This window comes from Diadema antillarum, unplaced genomic scaffold (assembly GCF_040938485.1).
Source record: "Diadema antillarum isolate AM-2024a unplaced genomic scaffold, OU_Dant_1.0 seq00001218_RagTag, whole genome shotgun sequence".
In the NCBI taxonomy this organism is placed as follows: Eukaryota; Metazoa; Echinodermata; class Echinoidea; order Diadematoida; family Diadematidae; genus Diadema; species Diadema antillarum.
In genome coordinates, this window is record NW_027272010.1 from 142,966 (window position 1) to 158,486 (window position 15,521).

The following is a 15,521-nucleotide window of genomic DNA, read 5'->3' on the forward strand; positions in this document are numbered from 1 at the left end:
CCCCCTCCCTTCCATGGCCCCTGATACACGTGTCTTCTTTTTTTTTTTTGTCTTAATATAGACCATTCTGCACTAATAACTCATCAAATTCGTCTAAAAACAAACAAACAAACAAACAAACCAAACGAATTGGCAGTCTTCTGCAGAGACTATAGTGCCTAGGGCAGTCGTCACATGGCAAAAGGGTGTATTCTGCACAAAAAAAACACACATATATATCGAGAAGAATCACTTCGCAGTTTGCACAAATCACTGATTTTCTAACAAAAAACTTTTGACATTGTCATTTGTTCGATTAGATACTTCATGATCAAAATGATCCTTTGGTATTGTGTTCATAATCTACAATTTCATATTTTCTTTTATATATCTCTCACTTTTATGTATCCCATTTTGCCAAAAAAAAAGAAGGATACAATATGTATCCATATTTGTCATATATTTTGGCAAAAGAGTGTATTTGCAGATACTCCCTATATACAGTTTGTGATATACTTTTGGCAAAAGGGTGTACAATTGAAGGGTTTGTTTGCAAAAACCAATAAGTCCATTTTTGACGATTTTTAAGTACCATCTCTGTCATAAAGTACAAAATAATACCTTTTAAATGATATATTGGTCACTACATATAAAGCTATATTTTTGAAGTTATGGTCAAAAGAAGCAAAAATTTTCTTATTATTCTCTTTATTTTTCTTGACCTTTAATCGCAAATATCTCCATTTGGCAAATATGGACTTATCGGTTTTTGCAAACAAACTCTTCAATTGTATCTGCAGATATTCCATTCATGGTTTGTAATACATGTACTTTTTGTAAAAGGGTGTGTCAGTAGATATGCATTAACTATTTGGCAAAAGTGGTGTATGTTGCAGATAGTTGATATGCACGTTGGGTGACATAATTTTGGCAAAAGGGTGTATGCGCAAATGTAGGGGCCTAAAATGTAGACCTACAACATTTACTATACAGTATTGGTATGGCATGGCCAAAATAATAGGGCGAACAAACAAGATAAAAACACAAATTTATATTTTCTCACAAAATGCTCACCTCCAGATTTTTTCATCTTACCTTTTTTTTTCAAAGCTAGGTGGAGAATAAAGAGGCCAAGGCTTGCCATTTTCCAGCAGGACATGAACCCTGTACGGCCTTAACCTTCATGGTACATGTGCACATGTGTTTTCTGAATACGCATAAGATCTACGACAAGTCCTGAAAAGTAACTTGGCCTACCTAAACAATTTCATTCAGAAAGTTTATGTGCCTATTGCTTATTTAAACATTTTAAGCACTTGAACAAATGCCAGTTCCATGACATTATGTGTACATGTAAGTATATCAAAGATTTTCCACATGTTACTACTTGTTCAATAAAAAAATGCCTGTTGTCATGGTTGGCAAAGGAATGCAACTCTACATAGACCATTTTGCTTTGAGATGGCATAGATGACACTGGAACATGTAATTTAGCAAAAAGTTGTTTCTACAATATGCATCATTTTGCCATGACAAACTATAAAAACTTTTGGTGAAAAAAAATGGTAAAGGGTGTTTGTTGCAGGTAAACTATTATACCATAATATAGGAAGTTCAGTAAAGGCATTATCTGTCAGATACACCTTTACGCATTATAACATTCTGTAACTTCAATGGTGTAGTATAATTGAAAAAAGGTGTATGTTGCAGATACACCGTTCGTATAAGGACAATTACCCCCCCCCCCCTCCCCCCCCCCCCCCCTGCCTCTTAGTGATAGGATTAGATTCATGATTAAGGCTAGGGTTAGGGTTAGAATTTGGGTTAGGGTCAGGATTAGGTTCAGGATTAGAATTAGGGTTATGGTCAGGGTAAGGGTCTGGGGTAATTGTCCAAGGGGTAATTGTCCAAGTACCATACTGTTCTGCCAAAATCATAATGAGCTCACATAGAGGGTGTACAACTGTACCTACCACATACACCTTTTAGCCAAAATCATGAAGAACTCATAGAAGGTGTATCTATCACATACACCTTTTTACCATTACAAAATTATGTAAACTTGACAAAAGAAGTGTAGATAACCCATGCTAGATCTTAAAAAGGAAATCTCCCTGCAGCTATGAGAGTTCAATAAATAAAAAGAGTGCCCTTGACAACCCCTCAGAATGAAAACATCTCAAAAAGTAAACGTTTTCAGATACATTGTACACCCTTTTGCCATATGTTGGTTGAGGGGCTGCAGCCCCCTCCCCCGCAACACACACACACACACACACACACGACTTTTACAAAACAAAATTAGAACTATCACTGCATGTAATACCCACCAAAACTGAGGAAAAAAAATTATAGCACAATCCACAATATTTTTATACGCTTTTTATAGAAAAAAAAAAATGCATGAACACATTAGTATTCAACATTGACAAATATGTTTCATTCATCTGAATATGATATTGGTCACATTTGCCAAATTTCAAGTCAAATGCTCAAAAACTGAGGGAGCTTACCAAATTCACAATATTTTGGCACATTTTCATTTAAAAATGCTGCTACCATGGCAATGCAATGCTCAATATTGATGAAAAATGGAGTTTGCCCATCCATCTACATACAAGTACTATAGCAGCTGAATTTCAAGTCAAATGCTCCAAACTGGGCAAGTTAGCTCAATCCACAATATTTTTGTGCCATTTGTAAAAAAATAAAAAATAAAAAAAAATAAAAGCTGATATCATTGCAATGCATAGTTTGACACTGACAGAAGATGAAGCTTGCACATCTTCATACAAAATAGTGGTCACATGAGCAAGATCTCAGGGAGTTAGCTTTGAACCCCAAATATTTCTGACACTACATGATCTTTACTGGAAAATGCTGAACCATTACAATGCAGGGTTTGACATTGACAGAAGATAAAGCTTGCAAATCTGCATAAAATAACAATAATAATAATAATAATAATAATAACAACAACAATAATAATAATAATAATAACAATAATAATAATAATAATAACAACAATAATAATAATAACTAGAACCGGAATTTGTCAACACTGACAAATTAGGTGATCCGACTTTTTTTTTAAATCAATGATTCGAGTCCTGGGGGGCATTTCATGAAGCATTTTGGTCGGATATTTTTCTGACAAACTGTTACAAGCTACTGAAATCCGTGCATCTGATTGGTTGAGAGCAAATTTGTCCGACAACTTTGTCGGACAAAATGCTTCATGAAATGCCCCCCAGATATGTAAAGTCTCAGCTACAACATGTTAAAATCTGAGAGAAATTCACCGAAGCATAAGTAAGATAGTGCTCGATAAAGAGAGTCATGTCAATTTTCACATCTACAAAAAAATTCCCTCCCATAGAGATAACACGTCATAACGAAGATAGAAAAAGAAGTACATATGACCTTTGACCCCACTTTGCACAGACAAGATGGCATCTGAGCAAAATGTGGTTATTTTATTAAATGATCCCTGTAACATGGTCTTTACGTGTGCAAAATATGGGAAAGATAGGACATGTATTCACCAAGATACAGGATGAAACATTTATGACCTTTGACCCTAATTTACATACCCAAGATGGCATCTGATCAAGTAGTTGTTATTTTATGAAATAATGTTCGTGACATGAACTAAACATATGCAAAATATGGTGGTGATAGGGTATGTTTTTCTTGAGTTATTGCACAGAAAGTTGCAGAAAGACAGATATATTTCAATACATCGAAGATAAGCTTTAATTTCAACCAAGTTTTTAGACATGATCCCGACAACGTATGAAAAAACGAAGGGCACACTCACGATAGCCCTACGTCTTAGCTACAACATATTAAAATCTTAGAGAAATTCACCGAAGCATAAGTGAGCTAGTGCTCGATAAAGATAGTCATGTCAATTTTCATTTCCATAAAAATTGCACTCCCATAGAGATTACACGTAAACTGGTCAAATTTGACAAGGTTACCTTCAATCATTTTTTTCGAGGTGATGTCGTCATCTAATCAAAATTGTGTAAATACATTTCTGAAAGAGCATTCCATAAGCTACAACATATTGAAATTTAGGTGAAAATTGGCAATGGATAAGGGAGATACGCTCGAGTAAACTTGAAATTTGATGACGTCATTTTGAAAATTAATTTTTTTTACTTTATTAAGAAATTTGATATCTTTTAATCATTTTTCCAGCATCGCCAACCCATGAAATGACATGTACAACTCATCAGCTTTCAGAATATGTAAAGAAAATTGGAAGTCACCGTCCATCCTGACGAGTAAAATCGGATTTAAAACTGGCGTTTTTTTGGCATAGTTGCACTGTATATCGCCATTGACGCGCGCGCGGAATTTCAACTTTGACGGGCCCGTATGACGTCATTTTGAGTCGGATTGACTTGGAACTTGGTAGAAATATTCCTTGACATTTCAGGCATCCGATCTATGTAAAAAAAGTGGAAATTTCTATTGCATATGAGCTGTACGTGCGTATATGCGCTCGCGCGTACGCGTCCGTCCAATTTTTTCAATTTTTCAAAAAATGCTCCAAATGGTCTGAAACGTGTGCAAAAAAAATTTGAGCTCGATTTGAGCATACAAATATTTCAACGCGCACGTACGCGCACGTTTGAAGAGAAAATGTGAATTTTGAGAACATGAGTAGAATGCGCATCAGTTGAAATATATGTGAAGTAAATTTCATTTAAAAACTCTATTCCATTAATGAGATATGATTGAGAATGTGTTTTCATATAATGACGTCATAGTGACATCACGATCGACCAATCACAATGATACATTAGATTTGTCGTCTTTGGGACATGATACATATATGGTATGAGTTTGAAGTTGATACTCTGAGTACTTTCTGAGTACGTAGATACACAACTTTTGTCCAGAAATAAAGAAAGAAAGAAGAAGAAGAAGAAGAAGAAGAAGAACAAAGAATCCGTACAGATACAGAAGGTGATCCGAGAGGATACTCGGATCACCTAATAATAATGGCTACTTATACCGGGTGTCCCCAAAAAAGCGGAACAGTGGATTTTCAGTACCTTGCATTCAAAGTGATATATTTTTTGACATTATTAGAAAGAGCATCTTCCGCAAAAGACAATGATACCAAAATCATTAAATTTGGTGCAAATGCAGTCATTTTCAAATTTCGAATTCGAATGAGGGAAGGATTTGGGTGCGACACGCGTTCCATACAGTGTCTTGTGTAAGCCCGTTCATGTCAACAAAAGATACAGTTTTCACATCGGGCGCGTGCACACACACACACACGCACACACACACACACACACTGCTTTTTCCTGGCCCGCGCCCAATGTGAAAGCTGTATCTTTCATTGACATGGATCAACGGGCTTACACAATACACCGTATATGGAACGCATGTCGCACCCAAATTCTTCACTCATACATCGCAAAAATCCAGCGAAATTTGAAAATGACTGCATTTACAGAATTTGGCGTAGAATAAATAGTTCTGAACCAAATTTAATGATTTTGGTATCATTGTCTTCTGTGGAAGATGCTCTTGCTAATGATGTCAAAAAATATATCACTTTTAGAACACAAGGTACTGAATATCCACCGTTCCACTTTTTTGGGGACACCCGGTATACACAGGTCCACTTTTCAGTGCTCACAGCGGGCACATGTTCAATCAAGGTCTAAGTCAAATACTGGTACTAAATAAGTTAGGGTATTCACTCAATCCAAAATATTTTTGCATGCTTCTAATTGAGAAGTGCTGTTATCATGCCAACACATTATTCAACATTGACAAAGGATTGCACAAACTGTAGTGGTCACTGTATGGTGGTGGTCATATGTGTCATATCTCCAGGCAAATGCACAGAAGCAAGGAGAGTTACAATGTAGCTCAATCCACAGTATTTGTGTATCATGCTCTTTATAGAAAAAAAAATGCTGCTCCCATGGCAATGCATTGCATCAAGAAATTTGAAAAAGGATGTGTTTTGTACATGTATTTGATCATCATATCGGTCACATGTGCTAAATTTCAAGTTAAATGTTCAAAAGCTGAGGGAGTAAACTTGCTAAATAAATCCACAATTTATTGGTATGATTCTCATTTTAAATAGTGCCCTTACCATGGCAACAGACTGTTTAACATTGACAAAAGATGAAGTTTGAAAATATGCATACTATAGTGGTCACATGTGCCAAATTTCGAGTCAAGTGCTTAAAAAACTGAGTTAGCACAATCCACAATATTTTTGCATGTTTTTTATCGAAAAATTGCTGTTACCCTGGGAATGAATTGTTCACCATTGACAAATTATGTGTTTTGTGCATCTCACATTTTTAGTCAAATGTTCACAGAGTAAGGGATAAATCCACTGTTAATGTTTTTCCATTAAAAAAAAATGCTGCTACCATGGCAACACATTGTTCAAAAATGAAATTTTGCACATATACTACAGTAGTCACATGTGCCAAAATTCAAGTCAAATGCTTACAAAGTGAGGGAGTTAGGTGAATTCAAATATTTTTGTATGATTTGTATAAAAGTGCAGTTGCCATGGCAACAGATACAGTGTATATTGACACTCACAAAAAAAAGTATTTTGCAGGATAGCATATTATAGTGATCGTGTGTATAAAATTGCTACTTAAATGCTCAAAACCTGAGAGAGCAGCTCAATCAACAAAAATTTTTGAATGAAACTGTAAAACCAGAAATGTCCACATATAACGTACGCATTCTAATTTCGCAAATTTTGCAAACCAAGATTAGCATATTAAAATGCACTTAAAAGTTCTTGTCTAGACTATGCTATAATGCAGTGGATGCCAGTGGTGATTCCCGAAAATTTCATGCGGGGAAAAAGTCCATCAGATTTAATTCCTAAAAATATCATGCTGCGAATACATCTCGCTTTACAGTAACTTGTAAAAAAAAAGAAGAAAACTACTGTTGCCATTGCAACAGATTTCCATACACTCATGAAAAAGTGATCAGTTTGCTGACAAATTTGAGTACCCAGTGTGGAACAGGAATTTGGAATATATGCACAAGATCAGTCGCAGCGGATGACTATGATTAACTCCCCCGAAACCCATGAAATGTTTTGAATTTTCAACCATCATCGAGGCACTCCGAATAGGGCGTTCTCATTTTCACCAAAATTTCACCTTCTCATATCTCCGCTATATACCGACCAAAATCGCTCAAACTTTCAGTATTGACGTAAAATGATTATCTCTATCCACATACGATAAATCACCAGAAACGATTCAGTAATTCTTATGTTATTTAACATTTCATGTTTTGTTGTCTCTGAAAACTACCGTCCCATTATTTCCAGACACATCTGGTCGCACCACTAAATATTCCTGAAACTTAAGATGTGTACATATTCAGAAGACATGTGCGGATGTTAATGGAGCCCTGTTCGCTTTGCGGAAGACCTATTTTTGAAGTTACAAGTGAAAATAATTGAGGTATTTTGTCAGAAATCTCAAATTGTGCGGGAGCAGCAAACGAGAACAGAGATGCCAAGTTCAAAAAAATTTTATGAGTGAGATTTTCATGACTCAACGTCTCAGCGGGTACGCATGCACGCGAACGAGGGAGTGAAGTGACCGAGCAGGGGGAGGGTGTGGGAGAGGGGTGTCCGCCCTTCCACGGTAGGGAGCTTTTTCAATTTTTAGCTCTTAATGGTGCGATCTGGTGCATACTCAAGTGACTATTTTTTAGACGACATTCCGTACTCCTGTAATCATGATCATTTCCCGTAACAATTACGGGAAATCCGTAATAGTTGGCATCTCTGCTTGCGGCACAGTCTCCAGGGCTAGGTTAGGTCTAACGTTAACCACAGCCCCCACAGTTAGAGTCTAGAATCCTATTTTACTTTTAGTAAAGATTTTAAGTTAAAGGAAGGTACCGGTACGTTATACTAAGAGTGGGTGAATAGAATTAACGTTAACGTTAAACTCTTCTAAACTCTATGCTATCTCAAAAATACTAGAAATTTCTGTAGAACTCTAACAAGTTAGGCCTACTTATTTACGGTAGAGTCTTTACAGTCTCCATACATTTATTGTAAAATTAACTGTTAAGTGTTAGACTCTAGTACTGGTACTAGGGCTCCAAATTTACTAACATTTACTTACTGTAAAAGTGGTTTCTTTCGCGTACAGAAACTTTCGCGTTTTCCATCGGTGCTGACTTTTTCGTGTGTGTTTAAATTCGCGGTCGGTAATGATGGCGTTGTAACAAGCCACGAGTTCAAAACATTTTCGCGTGATGTTAAATTCGCGGTTCAACCTCAAAGCGCGAAAAGCGCGAAAATAAAACCACCGCAAAAGAAACCACTTATACAGTAGTATGGTAGGTGTTCAACACACCGACCGGGTCCATATGAACCGACCGCGCTCTATAAATAATGGCATTGCGCATACAGAAAGAAAATGGACGCATGTTACTACGCGCAACGGTGTTCGATTCTTCACTGGGCTACGCTACCGAGTAAAATGAGGCAAAAACAGATAAGTATTCCCGAAATTTAGCAAAATAGAATAAGATTTATTGTGTTACTATACATATAACTAGGCGGCGTAGGCCTACCTTTGCTGACTCGTTAGATGTACTAGAGTATCCTTCTGTAATATTATTGACAATTTTGACCGCAAAATTGTCATTATGCCGCTCTCTCAAACTCCGCCGCTTGTACGATCGTGCACACACGTTACACATACATATGACATAATTATTTTGTTGCCCACTACGACCGTAAGAGTTGAAGCAGAAACGAGAAATGAATGTGAAAAAAACAAACCGACTCATCTAATTTATTTCCATTACCAGTACGATGAAAAGTTTCCTAATGAAAATCAATTCAAATTCATCAAACAGTCCTTCAAAAATAATATCGAAGGATTCAAAATACAATGTATATTCAAATATTATTGGGGAAAAAATGACGGCTAGAAAAAACACAGCAGCTTGTCGAAAAAAAAACGCATTTAAGTGCGCTTTATACGCATTGTCCGGGTGGTCGGTTTAAATGTACAGGGCAACTGAGTGCGGAAAAAATGACACCCCACGCGTTTGAAGCCGCCATCTAGCTAGAGCGCGTACCTCAGATTGCATTTTCAGTGCGCGCTTGTGAATCTGGAGTAATTTCTCCCACACATGAGTAAAATTTCAGGTAAACTGTGAGATTTTTCACGCTTCTATTGATAGAAAAACATTAGGTGGTCGGTGTGATTAACACCCAACCATACTAGATCTAACACGCAGTATTACTATTAGTACTCTGATAGGTCTAGATCTATTTGTACTAAGTTCATGGTTTTTAGATCTGAACATTCAGTCATTAGATCTAGCGTTAGATCTCTTTAGCCATTTTAGGCCTATTTGTCAGACTCTACGTTACTATCTTTAGGTTTAATGCACTTGTCAATTGTAGTCCCGGCCCCTGGGTACCCGGGGATGGCCGGGACTTGCATCCCACTTGCAATTTTGGGATGTTACACCACCCGGCCAAGTCCCGGCCAAGTCCCGGCCGAGTCCCGGCCGAGTCTCCGACAGGTCGGGCAAAATTTTCACGGGAAATCCCCCGCTAAGTCCCCGGCAGGCTGGGCAAAATTGAAGTTGGAATCCCCGGCCAATTCCCCGACAGTCCGGGCAATATTTGTGCAGAAATCCCCGGCCAAGTCCCCGACAAGCTGGGCATATTTGCATAGAAATCCCCGGCCAAGTCCCGACCCTCAAGGCCTGGTCATACGGCCCAAAAGTCGTGTAAGTTTGCATGAATCACGCAAGAAATTTGGTTGTGCGTGCTTGTCCTTCGTTGAGAATTTTCGCTGATTTACGCGATGAAAATCACTGATGAATTGCGCAAGAACTACGGAAATATCACTCAAAAATCACTAAACCACGCACTTTCAGCGCATAGGCACGCAAAGGCCCCAAATAGGGCGAATTCGTGGTTGTGCACGTCGACTGAGGTCCACGGAAAATCACGCATAATCTGGGCTTTATCACAATGAATTGCGTATGAATCGCGCATGATTCGCACATGAACGTGATAGCGGCAACATTTTCGTAAACAATCACTGATATTCCACGCATATTTCGCGCGTTTTTCGCGTAAGAACAACGCAAACTACGCAAAAATTATGTAAAACAGCGCAATACTGCCTAAACTTTTACGCGAGGCCGAGTTTTGAGGTACTCAAAAACCTGGCCTTTGAGGACCTGTCACACTGCCCAAGAGTCGCGTAAACGCATGAATCACGTAAGAAATTCAAGCCTTATTTACGCGATACATGCGCAATTTGCGCATTTCATGAGTTTATCTACAACGTGGAACCTTCGTAGTTGTCAGTCGATGTGCGCCAGATCGGTGCTTTACGCAATTCCGGGTTTTGAGGAGCTCAAAACTCGGCTTCGTGTTAAAAAGTTTATGCATTATTGCGCTGTTTTACGTAATTTTTGTGTAGTTTTGCGTGGTTCTTATGCGAACAATGCGCAAAATATGCGTGGAATATCAGCGATTGTTCGCGAAAATGTTGCCGCTATCGCGTTCACCAACGACTCTCAACTGACGATTAGCAGACATAAATAATGACGCATGTTTCGCGCTTGTAACAACTAACACCTACGTATCACTGAAAATCACTGAAAAAAAAAATATTGGCATAGGCCTATGTATCTCTAACAGAACACGCAAATAAGCGCATGTAATTAGCTAGCGTCATTGAGCACTAGATGGCGCTCTTGCGCAAATACATCGTTTTCTACACACACAGTGCTCAACTCTTCGCGATGATCGCTAGCTGTAGCAGTTATGACAGGGTGCATTGATATCATTCTTTTCAAAAGTAATACGGCCCTATGTCAAACGACATGTTCAAATCACAAACCTGAACTACTTTTGCCTTCCTTGTACGTTGGTTTGAGTCTGCTACGAACTGCTAAGTTAGCCCGAGGAGGACGATCTGTTAGCACGCTAAGTCGAAATTTCGCACTTATTTGTCGTGACCTTGGTGTATTTTGTACTTAATCCACATTGCGCAAAATATGGCAGTGTTGAAACTTAACTTTTTTCAAAATTGAAGTGTTTTCTGATTTTTTGAAAGGAAGATTTATCGACCCCAAGTAAGCCCATGTGGTAAGAACGGTACACGAAATGGACCTTGCAATGCCTGTTTCAGTGAAATTGGCTGCCCGATCGCGCAGCCCATGGAGAGCTTCGCGGTTGCTCCCACGGGAGTCGCTATAGGTGTTGTGTGATTTACGACTGCCCGCGGACGCCGCGCGCTGGCTCGGCGCAAGCGAGCTCTCTACTTATGAATATGATGATGGGCGAATCGAAGCCACCGCTAAGACAGGCCTACGTGTATGCGAAAAGTTATTAAAATGCGAGATTTTTCCAAGAAAATGAAAAGATGGACTGATTTAAACACTGTTTATGTGTATGTTACATATCAATCTACGGATAATTGATCTCATTTCGTGGTTCGGTGAAAATCTGATTTTCTTATGATGAAGGCTAATGTAATACTTACGAAATACTGATCGATGAATCACTAATGTATCACTAACAACTCACGTATGATTGGCGCTATATTTTTGCGTGATCTTTCCGTAGTTCTTGCGCAATTCATCAGTGATTTTTCATTGCGTAAATCAGCGAAAATGGTCAAATTCTCGACGGACAGGCACGCAAAACCAAATTTCTTACGTGATTTATGCGATTACGCAATTTTTGGGCAGTGTGACCGAGCCCGCATGGAATCGCGTAAAGCGCCGATCCGGCGCACATCGGCGGACAATGTACAGACGTCGACTGAGTTCTCACGTCAGAAAAATGTCATGAAATGCGCAAGCATTGCCGCATGTTTCGCGCAAGGCGACTACTTTCTTACAGTGATTCGCTCGCATTTATAGGAAACGACTTTTGGGTCAATGTTACATCGCAGTCCTCAATGGCCATGATTTTAGATATGATGCCTCAAACCGAAATAATTGATGGTCACATTACCAGTACTAGGAAACTGGTGAAGCTATGAATGTTACATAACCATGGTCGAACTCTCAAGCAAAATCTGGCTCAATCGCGTTGCATTGCAAAATTCCCGCCCCAAATCCCTGCCATTATAAGGGGTGCCATGGGAGTGAATTATAAGGGGGACCCCGTACTTATAAGGGGGACGGGTACTTATTCCCCCCCACCGGGGCGAAATGAAGTGAATCTCCCCCAACAAAGCCCGGTCTATTCCCGACCCACCCGGGCGAAAAAAATGCTGAAATCCCCACCCAACTCACACTTGGTTGCAAGTCCCGGCCATCCCCGGGTACCCAGGGGCCAGGACTACAATTGACACATGTGCATAAGGCAGCCGACCAGTATTTGTAATTTGGTCACCTACCGGAATTTGGTCACTTACCACTAACGTTAGGCTAGAGCCAGAGGCTAATCAGCAGCCAGTGAGTTCTACTGACTAGATAGCCTACTGTCACAACACACGCAAATCACATCATGATCAATTCACACACTCGTGTAAATTAACTGTTGAATAGACCTATGATTTGTAAACGTTAGCTAGGGAGGGTAACCGTTAGCTTTTCATTTGACTCGTCGGCGCGGCGGCGGCCGCGGCGCCGGCGGTGCACGGTAGCTGCGTAGTGCACGCGCCGCATGCATGGCGCCAAAAAAAAAAAAAAAAAAGTTGTCAAACGATCCCCATTTAGATCTCACCAGAGCCTAGATCTAACGTTAGAGTCGTTAGATCCCCTACTTACTTTAGAGCCATTATTGAGCTTGACTTTAGTCGCCATCGATGGTATGTGGATGTTCGAGTCACTTGAGCTTGAGTCACTGCACAGTTGTTCCAGCTGTGCTATGTTAGAATTCCAGGCACAACTCATTTCTCTCTGTGTGGGTACAGTCGTGGCGTCGGGTACTACATGTACATTAGTACCGACCAAGCTCATACTCATATAATACTAGTACAAGTCAACAGTTGCACACTACATAATTATGCATGATCGGTGATGAACTCTCCCGATACTGTACATGTATACACGGCCGCTGGTGAAACGCAAGTGGCTGCCGCCCTCTAGCGTTCAGCGGGGATAATCGAACCTGTGGGTCACAAGCACGTCACAAGCACTGACATCGATCTACAGCAGTGACAGTGTACTAGTAGGGTTGGACATACTACTCATCGACCGCCTAATGTTTATTTGCTTGATAAGAATATTTAACACTGAAATTCACGTAAAAAACTTGACCTACGTGATTGAGAAAATCCAGCTCTATCAAATGCCGTTGTTCCCTTTTCGATTCGAAGTTTCAGTGCAAAAATATCGCCGACGAACTTGCGTGGCCTCGTTTCAGCTCCCCGCGGTAAATCGCGTTATTAGGATCGACCGCTGTTTTTGCATTGACAATGCACGCAAACCGAGTTGTATTGAACACCGTGTTGTACGAAGCTTTTTAGAAGCCTTTTAGAAACTTCCATAGACATTACATTGTGCCCTCATTACGATTCGGTGAAAATATTCATTCGAAATTTTGTCCTTGATTAAAACCATTAATGAACAGTGAATTATCGCGTTTTCCCACACCATCCTCTTCTTACATCAAAGTCAATCCATTTTCATGTGCTTTGCGCGCAGAGAAGTGCGTACTACTAAATGTAAGTGTTCAGTGCGCGAATTATACGCGGTCGGTTTAAAAGAAGGTGGTCGATATGTAGTAGAGCTACCATACTTAGTGGTCAGAAGACGTCCATGGCAGTATTGTGTCAACCTATAGGAATTTTGAAATTATAGACCTTTTCAGTGTTCTTACTTTCAAATTACAACTTCTTAATGTGAATGAAAGTATATATTTCTGGAGTGAAAACTAGTCAAAGAATCCACTGTTATATCATATTTCACTGAAAATATTAGGGTATTTTTTTCTCTCCCTAAGAAAGTGGCAAGAATTTTTGTCAACTTCACATGTTCGCTGAAATGTTTGTTTTTGTAGTAATGCTAAACTCGCTTTAAAATCATGTTACAGTTTTTGTAAGGCTTATTGTAATTCAGATTTAAGCAATTTAAAAAGAAGGTATGAATTGACCAAAAAAAAAGGTTAAAAAAAACATTTTTACGGGTACCTGTAATGGGTTAAAATTTTGAATCTAATCATATAAGTTTCTTAGATGCAATACATTTTAAAGTTCATTTTTTTCTGCCATTTTCTTTAAAAGAAAAATATTTATGTATAGGAACAAAAAACAACAACAGACCTTTAGCAGATAATATCATAGCTTATCATCATGACTTACTGACGTTTGAATGACATTTATCAAGATATAATTTCAATCAGAGAATTTCATCTGCTCTGTATTTTTTTTTTTTTCAATGGAAGCGGCTCATTTATGTGAGTCTATAATACGTGGTCAACACCACCAAATATAGATTTTAGTGAGACTCTGGTCCAGTTTATATATTTGGTATCTCATTGAATGACAACAGTTTCTATGATTTACTCAGCGGTTTCTTCAATTCAACGCAAAGTCCTCTAGTGAGCTTTCACAACTTTCCCGGATCACCAGGCTACGCATGCACAATGTCAGGGACTGTCAGTTCAAACTCTTATTCAACACTGCATTGACAGAATAGAGATGGCCTGGGGCCTAATATAAAGACTTGTGATAGAAATAAATCACAAGTTTCTTGTGAGCTGCAATGCAAGTTGCGATTGATTTGGGGACTTGTGATTGATTTGAAGTCTTTATAAGACGGGGCCCTGGATCAAGGGCGTACCGAGGGGGGGGGGGGGGGGGTGTTTTGGGTGTTCAAACACCCCCCTTTGCCAAAATGGGGGTGTTTGAGGTGTTCAAACACCTCCCTTGGGCAAAAGAGAGGTGTTTGAGCTGTTCAACACCCCTCTTCAGCAATGTTTAGATGTTGACAAATGAAACAAAAGCTGTCTTTACCGCTTTCATTTCCGTTTTGAATTCCGCCTTTCCTTTCTTTTGTGTTCATTTTCTCTCTCTCTCTCTTCCTTGTTTTATCTCAATAGCCGGGTTCACACGTGCAAAATAGCGGGATGACGATCGCGATCCACATCTCGAGTTTTTTTGCGAGCGTCCACACGTACCAAATTAGCGGGATAGCGATCGCGATCGGTATCCCGCTAATTTGGCGAGCGTCCACACGTACCGAATTATCCCGCTTATTAGAGAATTGCCGATAGAGATAACAGCAAAGCCGGCAAACTGGGTCACACAGCTGCGCCCTTCTCTATCACTGCCTGCGCGCACTAGATTGTCCATTGTCTTTTACGCGTCAGAGGTGTGGTTCGCGCGCTGTTGTTGTTGCGCTCCAAAGAGGTGAAGGACCTCTTCGCAAAAAAAAAAGCCTCGCTGTTGTGATGTGCGCATTGCATGATGGGATGTAAAAACTCGAGATTCTAATCCCGACCGTTCACACGTACCAGCGCGGGGCCAATTATCCCGCTAATTGACGAACCAGCGCAAGATTTC

The 15,521-nt window shown here is 39.5% G+C and overlaps 1 protein-coding gene across 1 annotated transcript in view; it reads right to left on the reverse strand.

Annotated features, from left to right (window-relative positions):
* The window catches only part of LOC139744903 (GON-4-like protein), a 100,527-nt gene extending 87,578 nt beyond the window's left edge, over nt 1-12,949 (reverse strand). Inside the window, exon 1 of the mRNA XM_071655316.1 lies at nt 12,784-12,949. The gene's annotated coding sequence lies outside the window, so the exon portion shown is untranslated. The remainder of the gene's footprint in view (nt 1-12,783) is intronic.
* Between the last annotated feature and the right edge of the window lie 2,572 nt (nt 12,950-15,521).